Source organism: Bos taurus, chromosome 7, assembly GCF_002263795.3.
Source record: "Bos taurus isolate L1 Dominette 01449 registration number 42190680 breed Hereford chromosome 7, ARS-UCD2.0, whole genome shotgun sequence".
Taxonomy (NCBI): domain Eukaryota; kingdom Metazoa; phylum Chordata; class Mammalia; order Artiodactyla; family Bovidae; genus Bos; species Bos taurus.
Window position 1 is genome coordinate 81522302 of NC_037334.1, and position 20728 is coordinate 81543029.

Genomic DNA, 20728 nt, shown 5'->3' on the forward strand with positions numbered 1-20728 from the left:
ACATTAATACACAGCATTACCGAAGTTAACTTAGAAAGCTCTGAGATAGCTATTTTCCAGTAGTCGTATAAAAAAGTTTTACAAGTATAACCAGAACAACTTTCCTTTATGTTTCAATTACTCAGAAATTCAGTAACTACATCACCAAAAATATACATAGTGTTTCATTTATTTATATATGAATAAAATATCATCATGGCAGCAGGGAGTAGAAATGAGACAATGACAGGATCTTGTTCTGGCAGAACAATTTAATTTTTATACAAATGAACTAGATGTATAGCTAACTCTTATTTTCCTTTTTTCCTCTTTTCTTGCTATCCCTTCCTCCCTCCATCCTTTCCTCTCTCCCATTCTTCCTTCCTTATTCCTATCCAACACTGGTTTTTGGCTGAGACCACAATTTTGATAAGAAATAAAAATTGCATTACTCAGGAAGGAAGCTAATAAGTTTACCCTCCTCAAATGCCATTAGAGACTTCCTGAAAAAATGAGAAGCACATTAAAAAAAAAAAAAAAAAAGGGTGCTTACATAAGCAACAAAAACAGATTCTGGTCTACATTATGTTTAAAACCAACCTGAATAATAAATGTCAGATACGGATAAGATCTATTAGAACACCTTGCACATCTATGACCAGTGTAGTCTGCTTCCAACAATTGTGTGGATTTCTTCAGTGCTGTGTTAAATAACAAACAGCAGGACTTCTACCACTTCTCTTTAAGGTAATCCCATAACATACTGCATTTTAGTAACAGCAAATTTCTTTTAAATATCATCCTTACTAAAACCTTCATTCAAAATCATTGCTTTATTCATCGTCATAATAGTAGAATAGATGGGATATAATTTACACACAAATACACAGACATATATGTCTGTGCATGTGTTTAATTATAAATATACTACTGAATATATTTAATTTTATATAATTAGTTTCATATTTGATACACGGGCTTAAATTTTACACTTTATGTAAAAATCCATCTGTAGCCACATATATTCTGGTTCTAAAGCTCATTCACTATTTTTTTTTCTTAACAAGGTTACATAAAAATTCCTCTTACAAGTTACATTTTAATTATAGTTAACCATCAGCCTATTGACTCATTTTAAATGACAAAGAGAACAAACATTGGGGGTTATTTTTTGCTTGGTTTTATGTTTGTTTTACATGACAATTTATCTGCAAGTCAGCAGTTTATAGTCTAAGCTTCAGTCTTGAGATTGCCCTAAACAAGTGATTTGGTCATTACAGAGAGAATAAATACCATTCAGAGTGATACATTAAATAAAAAATATGTGATTTACTTAAGAGATGAGATTTGGTAAAAATTGGTTTCTATTTCAATGACTCCTAGCATAGTGCAGCCCCTGAAGTCAATTTAATGTTTTTCAAAATCCACTGAACTTTATAGTGAGCATCTGGGTAGTGCTACAGTGCAGATGTTGAATGGAATATCACAATAAAATTACTTAACATCTCATCTGGTTAATAACAGTACTTCATTGAAAAAATTACTTTCTGTAATTTCTGACTTAGTTTTGCCCAAATAAAAGCTGTTCACCTTTTTTTTAAAGCACAATTGTGACTGCCTACAAAACAAGCCCTCAAATATATTATAGGTTTTATTCACAGCTAAATAATTTTTCAAATTAAATATAAACCACTAATATAGAGCATTATCTACAGGTCACAAAAATTAAAAACATCTCCATAAACCAAACTTAAAATTCTGAATCTCTGGAAATGAGTGACAAAGTGTAAATGTAATTTATAACTTAGAAACCTCTATTTTCTCTCTTTTTTGTGGGTAGTGCTCATATCAGAGGCTGGTCAAATATAAGGAACTCAGGGACCTGAAAGTGTTTATTAGAGACGTCATCTAAAAATTTCTCCAACTGTTCGGTAACCAAGAAGCATTTTCTTTACCCATCTTCCAGGAGTCTCATCTTTGTCTAACCCTGACACACTCTCTATTCTTCCTAATTAATTCATTTTGGCTTCTATGTCTCATCCTATTCTACCACTAGATGATTTTATTAGTGATACAGTTAACACATGTTCACTGTAGAAAAATCAGAAAACACATGAGAGCCAGTAAGAAAATAAAAATCAACTGTAATCTCACCATTCAGAAACTATAATATTTTTATATAAATTTTTAAAATAAAAATGAGATTAAGGGATAATCTATATAGGTTTGTAAAGTGATATTTCCATTTAGCAATATATCCTAAATAGCTTCCACTTTTCTAATTCCTTTCACATTTTTATTATCTTAATTTCTCTTTTTCTCAAAATTTTTTCCAAGTCCTTACTGCCTTATTATTGTAGACAAAAGGTCAGCAAACTTGTCCTGAAAAGAGCTCAACAGTGAGGCTTTGTAGGTTATATAGTCTCTACTACAACCACTTAACCCTGGTGTGGTAGTGCAAAAGCTGCCACAGACATATACCAAGAATGGATGTGGTTATGTCTCAGCAATGCTCCCAGCAAAATTTTATTTTAAAAACAGGCAGAGGGCTGTAGTTTGCTGACCCCGTATTCTAGACAACTGCTTAAAAAGCAATATTGCATATCACAATCTCTATCACCCATAGCTGAATATTTTAGATTATCTTTACACTCAACCTTTTCTATAAATGCAGATTTATCCCAGCACATACCACCAAGGGGTATGTTCATTTCCTTTAGTAACTGTAAGTGTGAATTCTTCAAAAGTGGTTGAAAATCATCCATGCCAGAACAGTACCAGAAAGACTTCCCAGCTCATTCTGTGTCTTAGAAACCTGTATTTCAGTAGCAAAGTGGAAGGATGCTCTTCCTTCTCCCCTCTAGCCAACCTAAGTCCAAGTTAGTAACTTGGTGACACAGAGAATTTTCATCCCTGTTTCAAATTTATGAAGGAGAGAGAAATTGAGATCAAAGGAGTTGGAACAGCAGGAAAGTTTATATGCATCCACATCCATGCTTTCCTCCTTCCCCAATGTGACAATAAAAGAGGTCTCTCTCCTCCTAAGCTCCCTCAATTCATTTAAATTTGCTATGACCCTTATTCCCTATTGCTTTGTCCAAAAACTCTATTCTCTGTTTCCCTCTTTCTCTTCCTTCCTCCTGTTTTCTCTCCAATCCTCCCTTCTTTACGTGTTTCCTCTCATCCGCATTTAATCTAAGATTTGCTTATCTTAGAAGGTCTGGCCTTTCCTAAATCTCAAAACAGTACTTGCCTATGGCCCTACTCCCCCTTTTCACACCCCAGTGTCATGAAAGAATTGTCTACACTTCCCTTTTCTCATTTTTCTCATTTATTCCTCAATCCACTGCAATAGGTTTTTGCTCCCATTTGATTCACAAAAACTGACTAAAGTTGTCAGTGAAACCCTTATTTTTAAATCCATCTGTCATTTTCATTACTTATCTTGCTGGTCAAAAGCATAAACTGCATAGTCAAGTTATCTGAGCTCAAATCTTGATTCTATTAGCCAAGAGTTTTCTTGGGCAAGTTACTTAGCTTCTCTGTACCTCACTTACCTCATCTGGAAAACTGGGATATGTTAATACCTAGTTCAAAGAATTGTGATAAAAGTTAATAAAGCATTGCAAAATTGTTTCCAAGAGAGCTTAGTCCACACTATCCTATATATATATGAAAAGTGAAAGTCACTCAGTCGTGTCCAGCTCTGCAACTCCATGGACTATACAGTCCATGGAATTCTCCAGGCCAGAATACTGGAGTAGCTAGCCTTTCCCTTCTCCAGGGGATCTTCCCAACCCAGGGATTGAAACTCAGGTCTCCCACATTGCAGGCATATTTTTTACCAGCTGAGCTGCTGAGAGGTCTAATAACTAACAACCTCTACATAAATGTTAGTTATTACAGACCTCTCAGCAGCGTTTGACGCTATGAACCTCTCTCTCCTTTCTGAAAATGTCTCTTTGCATAACACACTTTATATGCTTCTTTTTCTTACCTCTTTGATCCATCCTTCCTAATTTCACTTTCATATTTCTCTCTTTATAAGTTGGTTGCTCTTCCTAAGCTCACCTTTCTACTGACATCTTCTCCCCAGGCAATCTCCTTCATTCCCATGAAATTCAATTACCATTCTGTGTCTTCTAGCCTATTATAAGCCATTAAGACTTTTCTCTCAATCCAGACACTGGTATAAACTGGCTCTAGTACATCACCACTTGGCTATCTCAATCAAGCTACACATGTTTAAAACTCATTCCATCTTTCCAACCCCTACCCCATCTTCCGCATTCAGTAAAGATCCTGTCACTTCCAACTCTTAATAGGTACTAATATCAAATCTGTTCACATCTCTCCTTCCCTCCTGCAAATCTGTTCACATCTCTCCTTCCCTCCTGCAGTCGAAGAAACTATCAACTTTATCTATATTATTTCTATAGACTTTACCTGAGTCTCTACCTTGAGTATTAAGGCCCTCTTCAATACAGTTAAACAATGCAATCAAAATATACTAATCGCAAGTCTCATCAATGCTGAAAAAAGTTTAGTGGTTATGCACTGCCCTTCTGAAACTCTGGCACTCCATAATGTAAACAGATTTTAAAAGTATTTATGGCCTATTTACCTCTTCAGCTTTGTGTCATACAACCCACTCACCATCTACTGCAGTTTTCTACATAGCTGATCACATCATCTGCAAAAAAAGACAATTTTACCTGTTCCTTTCTGTTTTCCCTTTTTTTTTTTTCTTTTTTCTTGCCCAAGTCCACTGGCTAGAACCTTCAGTATGGTGTTGAACTTAAGTAGTAAAAGTAGACAGATACCCTTGCTTTATTGTTGATGGTAGAGGGTAACATTGAGTATTTTACCATGAAATTAAGGAAGTTACTTTTTATTCCCAATTTGCTGTGGGTTATAAAAAAATGAATGTTGGATTTTGTCAAATGCTTTTTCTGTATTTATTAGATGACACATTGCCTTGACTGATTTTCAAGTGTTAGACCAACCTTATATTCCTACAACAAACTCCACTTGCTTACAGTATACATCCTCTTTATATATTGTTGGACTCTGTTTACTTAACTTTTGTCAAGAATCTTTTGCATCTATATTCACATGGGATATCATTCTTTAGTCTTCTGATTTGGAATGCCTTTGTCTCATTTTGGTGGCAGGATAATGCTGGCCTCACTGAATGAGTTAGGAAGTGTTCTCTCTCTCTTTTTCTAGAAGAGTTCATGTACAGTTGGCATGATTTCTTCCTGAAAATGTTTGATAGACGTCTGAATAAATCTGTTAGAATATGGATTTTGTTTTGTGGAAATGTATTCACATTTTAAACTGTGGTGTTGGAGAAGACTCTTGAGAGTCCCTTGAACTGCAAGGAGATCCAACCAGTCCATTCTGAAGGAGATCAGCTCTGGGATTTCTTTGGAAGGAATGATGCTGAAGCTGAAACTCCAGTACTTTGGCCACCTCATGTGAAGAGTTGACTCATTGGAAAAGCCTCTGATGCTGGGAGGGATTGGGGGCAGGAGGAGAAGGGGACGACAGAGGATGAGATGGCTGGATGGCATCACTGACTCGATGGACGTGAGTCTCAGTGAACTCCGGGAGTTGGTGAGGGACAGGGAAGCCTGCTGTGCTGCGATTCATGGGGTCGCAAAGAGTCGGACACGACTGAGCGGACTGATCTGATCTGATCTGATCTGATTCACATATAAATTCAGTTTCTTTAATAGCTATTCAGATTATCAATTTCTTCTTGAGTTGGCTTTGGTAACTTGTGTCTTTCAAGGAATTTGTCCATTTTATCTAAGTTTCAGAATTTATTGGTACATGGTTGTTATATTCTTAATACATATAGAATCGGTAACGATGCCATTTCTCTCAGTCTTGATACTGATTTCTGTGTCTTATTTTCTGACAAGTTAGCTACAGATTTATTCATTTCATTCATTTTCTCAAGGAATCAACTTTTGGTTTTACTGGTTTTCTCTATTTTTATTTTGTTAATTTCCACTCTGATCGTTATTATTTGTTTTCTTTCTGTCTTTGGTTTTATTTTCTCTTTTTTTCCCCTCCGTGCTTGAGGTTGAAACCAATGTCACTAATTCAAGGCCTTTCTTCTTTTCTAAATAAACAGATGATTTTTCTGTAAGTACTGGTTTAGTGGAAATCCACAATTCTTTTAGTCGCTTTTCATTTTCATATAGTTAAAAACTTCCAAGCATTTGGGAATTTTCCAAATACTTTCCTGTTTAGTTCAGTTCAGTCACTCAGTCGTGTCCAACTCTTTGCGACCCCATGAATCGCAGCACGCCAGGCCTCCCTGTCCATCACCAACTCCCGGAGTCTACTCAAACTCATGTCCATGGAGTCGGTGATGCCATCCAGCCATCTCATCCTCTGTCGTCCCCTTCTCCTCCTGCCTCCAATCCCTCCCAGCATCAGTCTTTTCCAATGAGTCAACTCTTCACATCAGGTGGCCAAAGTATTGGAGTTTCAGCTTTAGCATCAGTCCTTCCATTGAACACCCAGGGCTGATCTCCCTTAGAATGGACTGGTTGGATCTCCTTGCAGTCCAAGGGACTCTCAAGAGTCTTCTCCAACACCACAGTTCAAAGGCATCAATTCTTCGGCGCTCAGCTTTCTTCACAGTCCAACTCTCACATCCATACATGACTACTGGAAAAACCATAGCCTCGACTAGATGGACCTTTGTTGGCAAAGTAATGTCTCTGCTTTTGAATATGTTATCTAGGTTGGTCATAACTTTCCTTCCAAGGAGTGTCTTTCAATTTCATGGCTGCAGTCACTATCTGCAGTGATTTTGGAGCCCCCAAAAATAAAGTCTGACACTGTTTCCACTGTTTCCCCATCTACTTCCCATGAAGTGATGGGACCAGATAACATGATCTTCGTTTTCTGAATGTTGAGCTTTAAGCCAACTTTTTCACTCTCCTCTTTCACTTTCATCAAGAGGTTCTTTAGCTCCTCTTCACTTTCTGCCATAAGGGTGGTGTCATCTGCATATCTGAGGTTATTGATATTTCTTCTGGCAATCTTGATTCCAGCTTGTGCTTCTTCCAGCCCAGCATTTCTCATGATGTACTCTGCATAGAAGTTAAATAAACAGGGTGACAATATACAGCCTTGATGTACTCCTTTTCCTATTTGGAACCAGTCTGTTGTTCCATGTCCAGTTCTAACTGTTGCTTCCTGACCTGCATACAGGTTTCTCAAGAGGCAGGTCACGTGGTCTGGTATTCCCATCTCTTTCAGAATTTTCCACAGTTTATTGTGATCCACACAGTCCAAGGCTTTGGCATAGTCACTGAAGCAGAAATAGATGTTTTTCTGGAACTCTCTTGCTTTTTCGATGATCCAGTGGATGTTGGCAATTTGATCTCTGGTTCCTCTGCCTTTTCTAAAACCAGCTTGAACATCTGGAAGTTCATGGTTTCTGTTACTGGTTTCCAAATTAATTTCACTTGGTTAGAAAGCATAGTTTGTATGACTGCTGCTGCTGCTGCTAAGTCACTTCAGTCATGTCCGACTCTGTGCAACCCCATAGACGGCAGCCCACCAGGCTCCCCCGTCCCTGGGATTCTCCAGGCAAGAACACTGGAGTGGGTTGCCATTTCTTTCTTCAATGCATGAAAGTGAAAAGTGAAAGTGAAGTCGCTCAGTAGTCGTGTCCGACTCTTAGCGATCCCATGGACTGCAGCCTACCAGGCTCCTCTGTCCATGGGATTTTCCAAGGAAGAGTACTGGATTGGGGTGCCATTGCCTTCTCCGAGTTTGTATGACTATAATCCTTTTAAATTTATGAGATTTAAGTTTTAAAAGGATTCTAGCTAAGAATACTGCTTAACTTGGTAACTATTTAACATGCTTTTGAAAAGAATATATTCTGCCGTTGTGGGTAAAGTGTTTAGTAAAGGTCCATTAGGCCAAGTTAGTGTTGTTTCCGTATTTTATATTCTTACTAATTTTCTATCCAATTTTTTTCTATCTATTGATAGAAGGGCATCTCTAATAACAACTTACGGATTTCTTTCTTTTTTAATTTAACTTTTAATTTTTATCTTACATTGCAGTATAGTTGATTTACAAGGTTGTGCTAGTTTCAGCTGTACAGCAAAGTGACTTAGTTTTACCCATACACACGTCTGTTCTTTTTCAGATTTTTCTCCCACATATGTTATTAGGGTACTGAGTAGAGTTTTCCATGCATACGTAGGTCTTTGTTGATTATTTTAAAAACGGTAGAGTGTATATTTTAATCCCCAATTCCTCATTTATCCCACCCGTCTTCACTTGCCCATTAGGTAAACATAAATTTGTTTTCTAAGTCTGTGAGTCTGTTTCTATTCTGTAAATAAGTTCATTTGTATCATTTTTTAGAATCCACATATAAGTGATATCATACGATATTTGTCCTTCTTTGTCTGATTTACTTCATTTACTATGATAATCTCCAGCTCCACCCATAACGCTACAAATGGCATTTCATTCTTTTTTATGGCTAATATTCCGTTGTATGTACATACCACATCTTCTTTATCTGTTCATCTCTTGATGGACATTAAGGTTGCTTCTGTGTCTTGGCTCTTGTAACAGTGCTGCTATGAACACAAGAGTGCATGTATTTTTCAAAGTATGGTTTTCTCCAGATATATGCCCAGGGGTGGGATTGTAGAATCATATGGTAGTTCTATTTTTAGTTTTTAAGGAACTGTCATACTGTTTTCCATAATGGCTGCACCAATTTACATTCCCACCAACACTGTAGGAGTGTTCTCTTTTATCCACACCCTCTCCAACATTTATTGTTTGTAGACTTTGAGGATGGCTGTTTTGAATGGTGTGAAGGTTCCTCTATTTTCTTTTTATAGTTCTATTAGTTCTTACTTCCAGTATCTTGAAGCTTTGTTAATAGGTCCATAAATGTTTAAGATTAAATATCCTTCGGATGAATTAACCCCTTAACTATTTAAAAATGTTTTAAAATAAGAATTGCATACATTTAAGGTATACAACATGGTGATTTGATATACATGATGAAACACATAATGACTACAATCAAGCTAATTAACATAGTTACCTTTCTGTGCATGTATGATGAGAGCATCTATAAAACTGCAAATTTGTACCCTCTGGTCACCATCTTCCCAGCCCTATTAACCACTGTTCTACTTTTTTATTTCATGTATATGACTTTGTTAGATTTTACAAACAAGTGACATCATGCAGTTTTTTCTTTTGCATTATGTGCCTGGCTTCACTTAGCATAATGTCCTCCAAGTTCATCCATGTTGTTGCAAATGGCAGATCTCCTTTTCAAAGGGTAGATAATAATCCATTGTGTGTGTGTGTATCACAAAATTTATTTGACCCCTTTAACAGATGAAATGATGTCTATATCCTTGGTTATATTTCTTTGCTTTGAAATCTTTTTCTAACATTAATATAGCCACTCCAACTTTGTTTAGTGTTCTCCATTCTTTTCATTTTTAATGTATTTGTTTCTTTATACTTAATGTTGGTTTCTTTTAGGCAGCATAGTTGGGTCTGGTTTTTTTCATCCAATCTGGAAATCCCTGCTTTTAAAATGGGATGTTTAGTTTCTATTTAATGTGACTGTTGACATGGTTAACTTTAAATCTATCATCTTGCTGTCTTCTATTTTTCACATCTACTCTTTACTCCCCTTTCCCTCTGCTTTACCCTCTTTTGGATTAAATGAATGTTTTTTAATGATTTCTTTTTTATCTCATTTGATGAGTTATTACCTATAACTCTGTTTATTTTAGTGACTGCTCTAGGGTTTATAATATTCATATTTATATAGTATGTAGTAGTGTAGAGTGTTAGTTGCTTGGTCATGTCTGACTCTTTGCAGCCCCATGGATTGTAGCCCAACAGGCTCCTCTGTCCATGGAATTTCCCAGGCAAGAATACTGGAGTGGGTTGCCATTATATCCTCCAGCAGGTCTTCCCGACCCAGGGACAGAACCCAGGTCTCCCGCCTTGCAGGTACTCTATACTTATGATACCACTTCATGTGCACGCTGGCACTTTATGTAGAGCATAAGGAACCCTATAAGCAGTGCGCTGCATTTCTCTCCTTCCACCCTTTGCATCACTGTTGTGCACTGTACATGTGCATAGGTTATAAACCACATGCTACATTTTTTCTGAAGTCATTTATCTTCAAGTGAGATATGAATTAAAACATTTTGTGTATTCACATACTTACAATTTCTGATTTTGTTCATTCAGTTGTGTAGATCCGTCTTTCAATTATTTTTTAAATTTTTATTATTATTTTTATTTTACAATATTCTATTGGTTTTGCCATACATCAACATGCATCCACCACGGGTGTACATGTGTTCCCCATCCTGAACCCCCCTCCCACCTCCCTCCCCATACCATCCCTCTGGGTCATCCCAGTGCACCAGCCCCAAGCTTCCTGTATCCTGCATCAAACCTGGACTGGCGATTCATTTCTTATATGATATTATACATGTTTTAAAGCCATTCTCCCAAATCATCCCCCCCTCCCTCTCCCACAGAGTCCAAAAGACTGTTCTATACATCTGTGTCTCTTCTGCTGTCTCGCATACAGAATTGAAAGAGACACGTGTACCCCAATGTTCATCGCAGCACTGTTTATAATAGCCAGGACATGGAAGCAACCTAGATGTCCATCAGCAGAGGAATGGATAAGAAAGCTGTGGTACATATACACAATGGAGTATTACTCAGCCATTAAAAAGAATACAGTTGAATCAGTTCTAATGGGGTGGATGAAACTGGAGCCTATTCTACAGAGTGAAGTAAGCCAGAAAGAAAAACACCAAATACAGTATACTAACACATATATATGGAATTTAGAAAGATGGTAACGACAACCCTGTATGTGAGACAGCAATTATTAATATTTTGTGGTTTTAACATATATAAGTCCCACAATCAGTGACTGAAAAAAAGACTGCTTTTCCTATAAACTTTAACAAAATATATTGAGTAACAGAATTCAGTAGTGTATCAAGTGAGTCTTTTACTATGTGCCATGATTAATTGTATAATACTTCCTATTTAGTTAGAAATGGGAGTCATTTCTGCTGCTACTAGATTCTTACGTTATTTCCAATTTTTTTTAATGTTGTGTTTAAGAGTGTGAATAATTATATTTGGATTTAAACATTATCCCTAGATAAGAGTCAGAGAACCTTTATAGTTCACTGTCCTGCTGTTTAGATCAGAACATAGATGTGAGTGTACACTCTACTGTTAAAGAGTTGCAGAAAAATGTAAAAGACAGCCAGAACTTCGACTTGTAGGGAAAGCAGGCACTATGGCTTAACAGCAGATAATTCTAGCTAGATATGAATAGAAAACTACCAGAGTACATATTTTCCCACCCCTGGTCTTTGATACCCCTTACTCTCTTCACACTCCATCAGACAAGAACAGCATACTTAGATTTTATAGAGATACATTATAACAGACTTGACAATAAAGCTATGTTTTATAAATAAGTTCTGTTCTCATTAGGTATTACAATAGGTAACACTCTTGAAATTAGAAGAATGTGTTTAAGAAATTACAGAACTTTTAAGAACCATTACAAATTGATATACGATTTTTTGTTAAAGACCACTGTCTCACTTCCCAGACTTCAGCACTGTCTTCTGATCAAAAGAATTTCTCCAATTCCCAGAAATCTTTTTCTACAATTAATGTTTTCAGAAATTAGTTTTCTCACATACTTTAATAAAATGAGTGTCTAAAAGTGCTAGAGTAAAACATCACACCAAGTAATATCCCCTGATAAACCTTCCTCAAGAATGTTTCTTTTCTGATTTACATTAGAAACCTCCTATGACACTGGAAAATGAAGACACTGAGAATAGAAAAAGGAAGTAAAATATTGTCAACAGTCTCTTAAAACCTAGAAAAACAATGATGAGTATTATCTATAACAGGTGGCTTTAGGTATCTTTAAAAACCTTGCTTCTTATTCATGGCAGTAAAGGATGGCAATGCAGTATGTGAAAAAACAATAGTCTGTGCTTTTTTACCTGTTAACCCTAAAAAAATAATTCTAGTTAATAACTTCTAGTCCAGGCTTCCCTGGTGACTCAGTGGTAAAGAATCCACCTGCCAATGCAGGAGATGCAGGTTCAATCCGTGGGTCGGGATGATCCCCTGGAGGAGGAAACTGCAACCCACTCCAGTATTCTTGCCTGGGAAATATCATGGACAGAGGAGCCTGGCAGACTACAGTCCACGGGGTCACAAAAGACTGGACACAACTTAGTGACTAAACAACAAACTTCTAGTCCAAAACAGCAGCCTTAGGAAATACATCCACAAACAAATATTGTCAAAAACAGGCAAACTAAATTAGATAAAATTCTATTAATATTAAATATAAGAAAATTTTTAGATTGAGGGGAAAGAACTGCATTTTGTTTCCAATGCCCCTATGTTACTGAGAAGAAATCCTGAGTTGCGGCAGTGCAGAAAGAAAGAAATCAATAAAGCACTACAGAGCAGAATTGCATCTAGACAGCAACTGTGCACTGTAAATGCCTCTCATTCATCATCATCTGCTCAAATTACAGATTCATTTTTAAGGTCTTGAGAATTCACTCAAGCAATGTCACAACTCCTTTTTTTTTTTTAAATCACATGAAATATGAAGGCAGTCTTGAACATGATTAAAATGCTTAGACCTTTTTTACTTATATAACAATGATGACTAAGCAGCGCAAAAAAGTACAATTCTAGCAAGAATGTATTTTCTGTTTTTATTATTTATCTTAGTGGTCCATAGCAAGTGAGATACACAGTCTTTCAAACTGCATTAACAGAGAGGACTCTGAGAAAAATTCACTTTCCTATATGTCATTTTCCATGTAAATGAATATCTTAAGTATATAAGGATATGGCATCTTATGAGAGAGAATTGATTAAATTGGTCTATACACCAAATAAGTGACATTAAAACAACCAAGGAGAAAAGGGAAAAAACAAGTCATTAGAATCATCTAATCATATGATATTATATGTAAGAACACATCATGTCCTAAGGACCTCATGAATTAAAACAAAACATACTTTTTTGGAAAATCTGAGATATCACTGTTTATACATAAACTCCAAAAAGAAACATAAAATAGGTACTAAAACTTAAATTTAGTAGTTTAACAAGGTAGAAAATCAATATATAGGATATGAATGATTATATATATTAAGATTCTAAAAGCAGCACTTATTATACCATAAAAATTATAAAACTATTTTGCTATAAATCAAAACTGTGTGTGCTGAAAAGCTATAATTCACTAATAAAAGAAATTTAAGAAGACTTAGATGGAGGAATGTGCAGCACTCAAGAATGGGAAGGCTCAACATTGTTACTATTTCCCTTCTCCTCAATCTATAAACTCAACAGATTATAGATAGTTCCAATCAATATCCCAAAAGAACTGCTTTGTAGAAATCAAAAGCTGACTTCAAAATTTATATAAAAATGAAAAAAGAACCAGGATAACCAAAAAAGTTTGAAAATGAACAAAACTGGAAGTTTCACACTATCTTACTTCAAGACTTATATAAAGAATAGCAAACAAGATAACAAGGCCATGGAGAAAGAACAGTGGATCCACACATGCTGGTGATTTTGAAAGTGAAGTCACTCAGTCGTGTCTGACTCATTACGACCCCATGGACTGTAGCCTGCCAGGTTCCTCCATCCATGGGATTTTCCAGGCAAGAATACTGGAGTGGGTTGCCATTTCCTTCTCCAGGAGATCTTCCCAACCCAGGGGTTGAACCTGGGTCTCCCGCATTGTAGGCAGATGCTTTACTGTCTGAGCCACCAGGGAAGTCCAAGATGCAAATACAATTCAATGGAGAAAGAAGAGTCTTTTCAACAAATGGGGCAGGAATAATTGGATACTGATACACCAAAAACCAAGAGTCCAATCCAAACTGTGGACCATACATAAAAATAAAAATGGGTCACAATGGGCCACAAAGAAAGTAAAACCCGAAACTAAAACTTCTTAGAGAAAGCATAGGGGAAAAAAAAAATCTGTGGAATCTTGATCTAGACAAGGATTTCTTAATATATCACCAAAGTAAAAATCGATAAATTGGACTTCATTAAAAGTAAGAACTTCTCTGTTCTTTGAAGAACACTATTAAGAAAATTAAAAGACAAGCCACAGCAGGGAGAAAATATATTCAAAGGACATTTCTGATAAAATTTTTGTATCCTGAATATATAAAGAACTCTCAAAACTTAACAACCCAGTTTTAAAAATGAGTAAAAGATTTTGACACCTCACCAAGCACACGAAAAGGTAATCAGTCTCATTATTCAACAGTCACATGCCAAAAAACCCACAGTTCGAAGCCAGTACATACCAATTAGAATGACTAAAAACAGGAACAAAAACCCCCACAAAACCTGAGGATAACAAGTGCTAGAGAAAACACAAAGCAACTAGAACTCTCATGCACTGGTGGGGGGAAAGGAAAACACAGACACTTTGGAAAACAGTTTGGTATTTTCTCATAAAGTCAAACACAGCACCATACAACACAGCAATCCCATTCCTAGGTATGTATCCAAATGAAGAAAGAAAAAAAAAAAACATAATCCTCTGTTTATATTGGCTTAATTCATAGCTGCTTCAAGCTGGAACAACTCAAATGCCTCTCAATTGAAGAATGAATAAACAAGCTGAGGTATATTCATACAATGGAATACTACTCATCAATATGAAGGGTAAATTACTAATCTGTTGTTGTTGCTTAGTTACTCAGTCATGTCTAACTCTTTGCAACCCCACTGACTGTAGCCTACCAGGCACCTCTGTCTGTGAGATTTTCAGGCAAGAATACTGGAGTGGGTTACCATTTCCTACTCCAGGGGATCGAACCTGCATTTCCTGCACTGGCAGGCAGGTTCTTTATTTGCAACAGGGAAGCCCAAACTACTACTAATAACATGCAACATTATGGAATAATCTCAAATGTATTACCTAAGTGACTGAAGCCAGACTCAAAAGGCTACATACTGTGAGTCCATCTTTATGACATTCTAGAAAGACAAAACTATAGGGACAGAAAACAGATCAGTGGTCACCAGTGGCTGGGAATGGGTTAACTACAATGGCTAAGGGGTAATTTCTTAGGTGATGGAATTGCTCTGTATCTCCACTGTAGTGGTGGTGGCATAAATATACATTAATATAAAGAGTGGGCAGGAAGAACACCATAATCAGACAATGAGAAATACTCAGTACTAAGTTTTTTGATCATGACTGTAGGTTGAAAAACATGATCTTCCAAAATTTCAAATAGTCCTGGATACTGTTCAAGATTTTACCACTATAAGGCAATATTCTACCATTTAGTAGGTAAAAATAACATTTAAAATAATAGAAACTTGAGAAACTACCGCATATAACATGCAAAAATAGGGCATGCATGTTCTCTGTTTTCAAGACCATCTCATTTCATGTATTGAACACATACCTACGGAAAGCAAGAACACATAGGAAAAAATATCATCAACGGACAAAAGACGACACACTATGTCATCTTAGGGAAAAACTCATGGGCTTTCAGGACAGACAAACAGGCCTAACTTCAAATTTCTTTTATGCAACTTACTTAAATTAGGAATGTCAATTAAATTACCTTAGTCGATTACACAAGAAGTAACAGAAAAACACCAAGCTCTTTGCTGGCTTCTATATATTCAATGAGTCCCTCCCTTCTTTTCTTTCTTCTTTCTCTTCTTTTCTCAAAACCCAAGTTTTCCCAAAAGTTCTAGATTTGAGAATGTAACTTCTTTTTAAATAAGAACAGTGTTCTTACTAAGAAAACCCACATGAATTAGTCCCAGCTTCCCTCTTATTTATATTGCCACAACCCCAATTGGTGATGCACCGTTGATCTATTATTATCAATGAGTAGTTAGCATCTCAGGGGCAGCCAAATTCTGGCTAATCAGTGATCTGTGAGTCATGCAGGTTTGAAGAGCTCTGCTTATAAAAAGTGATGGTAATTTGTTTAGCTAGTCAGACTGAATAGTATTTTCAGACCTAAGAGAAAACTGGCTCATCAGCAGCAACAGGAAAAGCCAATACACAAAGACAAGTAGTGTGTGAATGATTGTATGCATGCGAAAGAAGGGGTGTGTGTGTGTGTGTGTTTGTGTGTGTGTGTGTAGAGAACATATTTGTCGGTGTGGGGGTGTGTGTGTAAAGAACACATTTGCCAGGAGAGGGCCTGCGTAAAATGGCTGGGTAATGAGAGAGAGAAAGAAGCTAGAACCTAGAGCTGCCTTGGTACCCAACAGCTTTCTAGATTTGGTTCTTTATCCTCTTTATGAGTCCTTATAATAAGACTCCTTTTTCTTAAAATGGTATATTAAACATGTTTCATTGCCTATTCTACCCTAACCACTTTCAGAATTTTTTTTCCTGAGGTTGTCATCCCTAAGGATTATGCACAGCTTATTGGTCCAAAGGAAGTATCTGAGCCAAAGCAGCTTACTCCATCCAGATTCTCTCAAGACCAAGTTACTCATACAGACAGTGACTGATTCTCCAGCAAAAGACAGACAGACTTGTAATCAGCATCTTAGAATATCAAAGTTTCATGTAAAATAAGGCTATGAGAAATCAAGAGAAAACTGGACTAAAGAATGAGCCATTTATAAGCTTTGGTATTCAAAAGCTCCTCCTGTTTCCTGCTCCTTCTAGCGTCAAACATCACCTTACAAGATTCTTACAAGGACAACTATGATGACTGCTGTTTGGTCAACAAGGGGTGTGCAACTATCAACTGTAAACTGTATCCCAATTATAGGAACATTACAATGTAAAAAAAAAAAGTGCATCTTATAAGTGATGAAATAATATTTCAAGTTGGTTGAAATAATATTTCTACTTGGTTCATTGACTGTATTCAAAGGGATGCTCTGGTGCTTGAAAATAGTTCTGCTCTCTTAAGAGTTCCTCCCTCACTCTCTGTCCACACACATATCCCTATCATGAAAATCAATGCTAGAGACATCTTTCCAATTGCTGCCAAAGAAATATACGTAAACTTTTGTGTTCTCTGTCTAGTTAAAATTTCAAAAGCACCTGAAAAGAACCAATTCCTATGATTCTCACAACCTACTTCCAATCAAAGTCGACTGTGCAAAATGATACAATATTATGTACAGTTTTCTTGTGCATCTGCTCCTCTCAATATCCCTTTTGATTCGCAATGCTTGATGATTCTTTACCATATAATAAGAGATGCTTATTACTGTCTTTAGTTTCTTTTAGTTATATACTTCAAAATTAAAAAGTTGAGACTTTTTTTTCCAAACAGTCCAGTAATATGGCACGGTATCTGAAATTAACCAATCTTTAAAAAATCTAGGCAAAGTCATGTTACCAGAAGTAATGTCTGTTAGTTATCATCCTGTGATAGCAATTATTACAAAAATTTCTTACATACATAGAACATCAGTTCAGTTCAGTCGCTCAGTCGTGTCCGACTCTTTGCGACCCCATGAATCGCAGCACGCCAGGCCTCCCTGTCCATCACCAACTCCCGGAGTCTACTCAAACTCATGTCCATCGAGTCGGTGATGCCATCCAGCAATCTCATCCTCTGTCGTCCCCTTCTCCTCCTGCCCCCAATCCCTCCCAGCATCAGAGTCTTTTCCAATGACTCAACTCTTCGCATAAGGTGGCCAAAGTACTGGAGTTTCAGCTTCAGCATCAGTGAAAGCAGTTTAACAAAGGTAGATGGGGGAATGGGAGGATAACTACTTTTAGTTAAAATCTTAAAAAATATTTGCACAGGAGATACATTTACATCCTAGAAGTAATCCTCCATTACTCTACAATGTTACAAAACAAAATAAAATACACAATTAGACTGATGACTTTCTCTCAACATCTGATTGCTCTCCAGTGATGAGAACTTCCACTGCTGGTACAGTCACGCCAAATCTACTTTGTTCCACAGAATTAAATCAGTAGTATCCTAACAAAATATCCACAACTAAAGTCAACCTCTACATATATAAGCAGCAACTAATACAGTAATAATTTAAAAGGCATATCAGACAGCTTTTTGCTGCCAGGGTTTTTTTAAATCCTCTCACAGGTAGAGCAACAGCTGTTACTGAATAGTTCTGGCCACTAGAGAATTTCTTTTAGCACAGTTTGACATCATGGCCTAAATTCAAAGTGACACCAAATTAAAGCTTGTTATGGTAATAATCATGGCAGTGTAAAGCGGTTTAGAAAAACCTGAAGTCTGAAACTTCAGATATAATTTCAATTTTATCACTGTTGAGTCTAAGCTAATTTCAAATATTACTTTAAAATAACACTATAATGACTTAAAAATGTTCAAAACCTTGATAAAAAAAAGGACATCCTATAAACGGGCAATATATTAACAACAAAGTCTTCCATTTAAATGCTACATTACTTGTCCAGCAGAGGAACAAGATAGGGTAAATATCTTTTCAGAGGCTAGATACCTAACTTCAGAGCTTTCATAAGCTTCCAACATTTAAAACATAATACATAGAGTGATGTCAGCAGGGAGGGGGAACAGGAAGGGCCAGTCCTCATCCCCACACAGCAACACTGATTTAACAACCCCACGCAGACCAGAAAACCTTGAGAACCCCAGAAGCCAGCAAAGAAGATGTAGCACCCTAAAAGAGTACAAAATCAAGAACTAACTACAGTGACATGGTAAAGAAGGGCAATCTCACTGTACTTGTGTCTCCTGACTCCCAACTCAGCAGACACAAAAAAATCCCTTTAGTGTGTGATTTCTATTCACACAGGAGACAGCGAGGGGGAATCCTATGTCCCGAGACCCTCAGGGTGCTGCCCCAGAGAAACGCTCCTGTTTCACCTCACCCAGAGCACTAACGTTCCACCACAGTCTGAATGCCTCGGGAAAGCTGAGAACAAGGAGGGATGGTAGGTGGCACTCAGCAGTGGCCGGTGCGGACTGCAGCTGCCGGTGTGGAGGGCAGCGGTGGGTATGGGCCCCAGCAACAGATGTGGACTGCAGCAGCCAGCCAGGATCTCAGTGGCCTGGGGGAGGTCCCCAGCAGCTGGGGTGGCTACTTGGCTCTGTGGGACTGGAAGGAGGCACACAATCCTGAGACTTCCTCTGTGGGAAGGAGGGAAAGGGGAGAGTAGTGGAATATGCACCTAACATCCCAGCGGCATCTCAGGGCACTACCCTGGGGAAAACGTGGCTACCAATAGCTCAGTGGGATCTGGAGAAGGTTTACTGAGAATTCTCCCCCAGGAGGGAGGGAAGGGAATAGAATATGCACATCCATGAAATGATCTGAGACATTCTCAGATCTCTCAGATCTCAGATTCGCAGACATTCTCTGACGGGTGAAAGCCTTTTCTTGGCCAGTGCTAATCCATAAGGACTGGAAGAAGTTTCTCAAAATATATAGACACCAAATGCAAACTTTGCAAGACATGTTCATACAAAAAATCAGGGAAACACGCACTGCCAAAGGAACAGAATCAACACAGTCCAAAGTAATGGAGATCCATGAATGGCCTGACCAAAAAAAACAAAAAATATTTTTTTGGGGCTGTGCCACGTGACACAAAGGGTTTCCTGATCAGGGATCAAACCCATGCCCCCTGCAATGGAAGTGTGGTGTGTCTTAACCACTGGACCACCAGGGAAGTCCCCCAAACAGTCACTCTAAAGAAGTTCAGTGAGATACAAGAAAACACAGATAACTAGATGAAATCAGAAAAATGAAACATGAACAGAATGAGAATATAAACAGAGAGACTGTTTTAAAAACCACAGAAATTCTGAAGCTGAAGTATAGAATAAGTGAACTGAAAAATCCATAAGGCAGAAACTTCCATAGAGACACAAAAAATACACAGAATAGCCACTGGACCAACAGGGAACTTCCTAATCAGCCTTAAAGAGAAGCAGAACCACCTATGTGTGACAAAACAGACGGAGCTGAAGGACGTTACACTAAGTGCAGTCAGTCACAGAAGGCCAAATGCTGCATAATTCCAACTATATGAGAAATCTAAAATAGCCAAGCTTACAGAAGTAGAAAATAGAGTAACAGGTGCCGGGTGATAAAGGGAGAGAAGACAGGAAGTTGTTCTATGAAGTTACTGGCATACAAGATGAGTAAGTTCTAGAGATTGGCTATACACAGAGCCTACAATTATTGATATAGTATTATGCTTTAATTTGTTGAGAGTAAGCAGATATCAAGTCAAGTGTTCTTACCACAAAGGGACACAAACTTTTGAAGGCGATAGATACGTTTAACACCTTGATTTTGGTGAATGGTATTACAGATGTATGCACATGCCAAACTCTTCAAGTTGTATAAAATAAATATGAGTTTTGTATCAATTTTACTCAATGAAGCTGTAGATCTCAAAAAAAAATATGTATATATATATTCATATACCCATAACTCCCCAAATATATATAGAAGAAAGGTTCAGTTCAGTTCAGTTCAGTCGCTCAGTCGTGTCTGACTCTTTGGGACCCATGAATCGCAGCACGCCAGGCCTCCCTGTCCATCACCAACTCCCGGAGGTCACTCAGACTCACATCCATCGAGTCAGTGATGACATCCAGCCATCTCATCCTCTAGGTTCCCTCTAATATT

General features: G+C 37.4%; 1 protein-coding gene and 1 non-coding gene across 14 annotated transcripts in view; one reads left to right on the plus strand and one right to left on the minus strand.

Moving 5' to 3' along the window:
- Positions 1-20728, minus strand: part of SSBP2 (single stranded DNA binding protein 2) — a 309901-nt gene that overhangs the window by 120699 nt on the left and 168474 nt on the right. The window lies entirely within an intron of this gene.
- MIR7691 (microRNA mir-7691) lies at positions 3832-3898 on the plus strand. Its single transcript, NR_107835.1, has one exon. It is a non-coding gene; the product is annotated as a microRNA mir-7691 (primary transcript).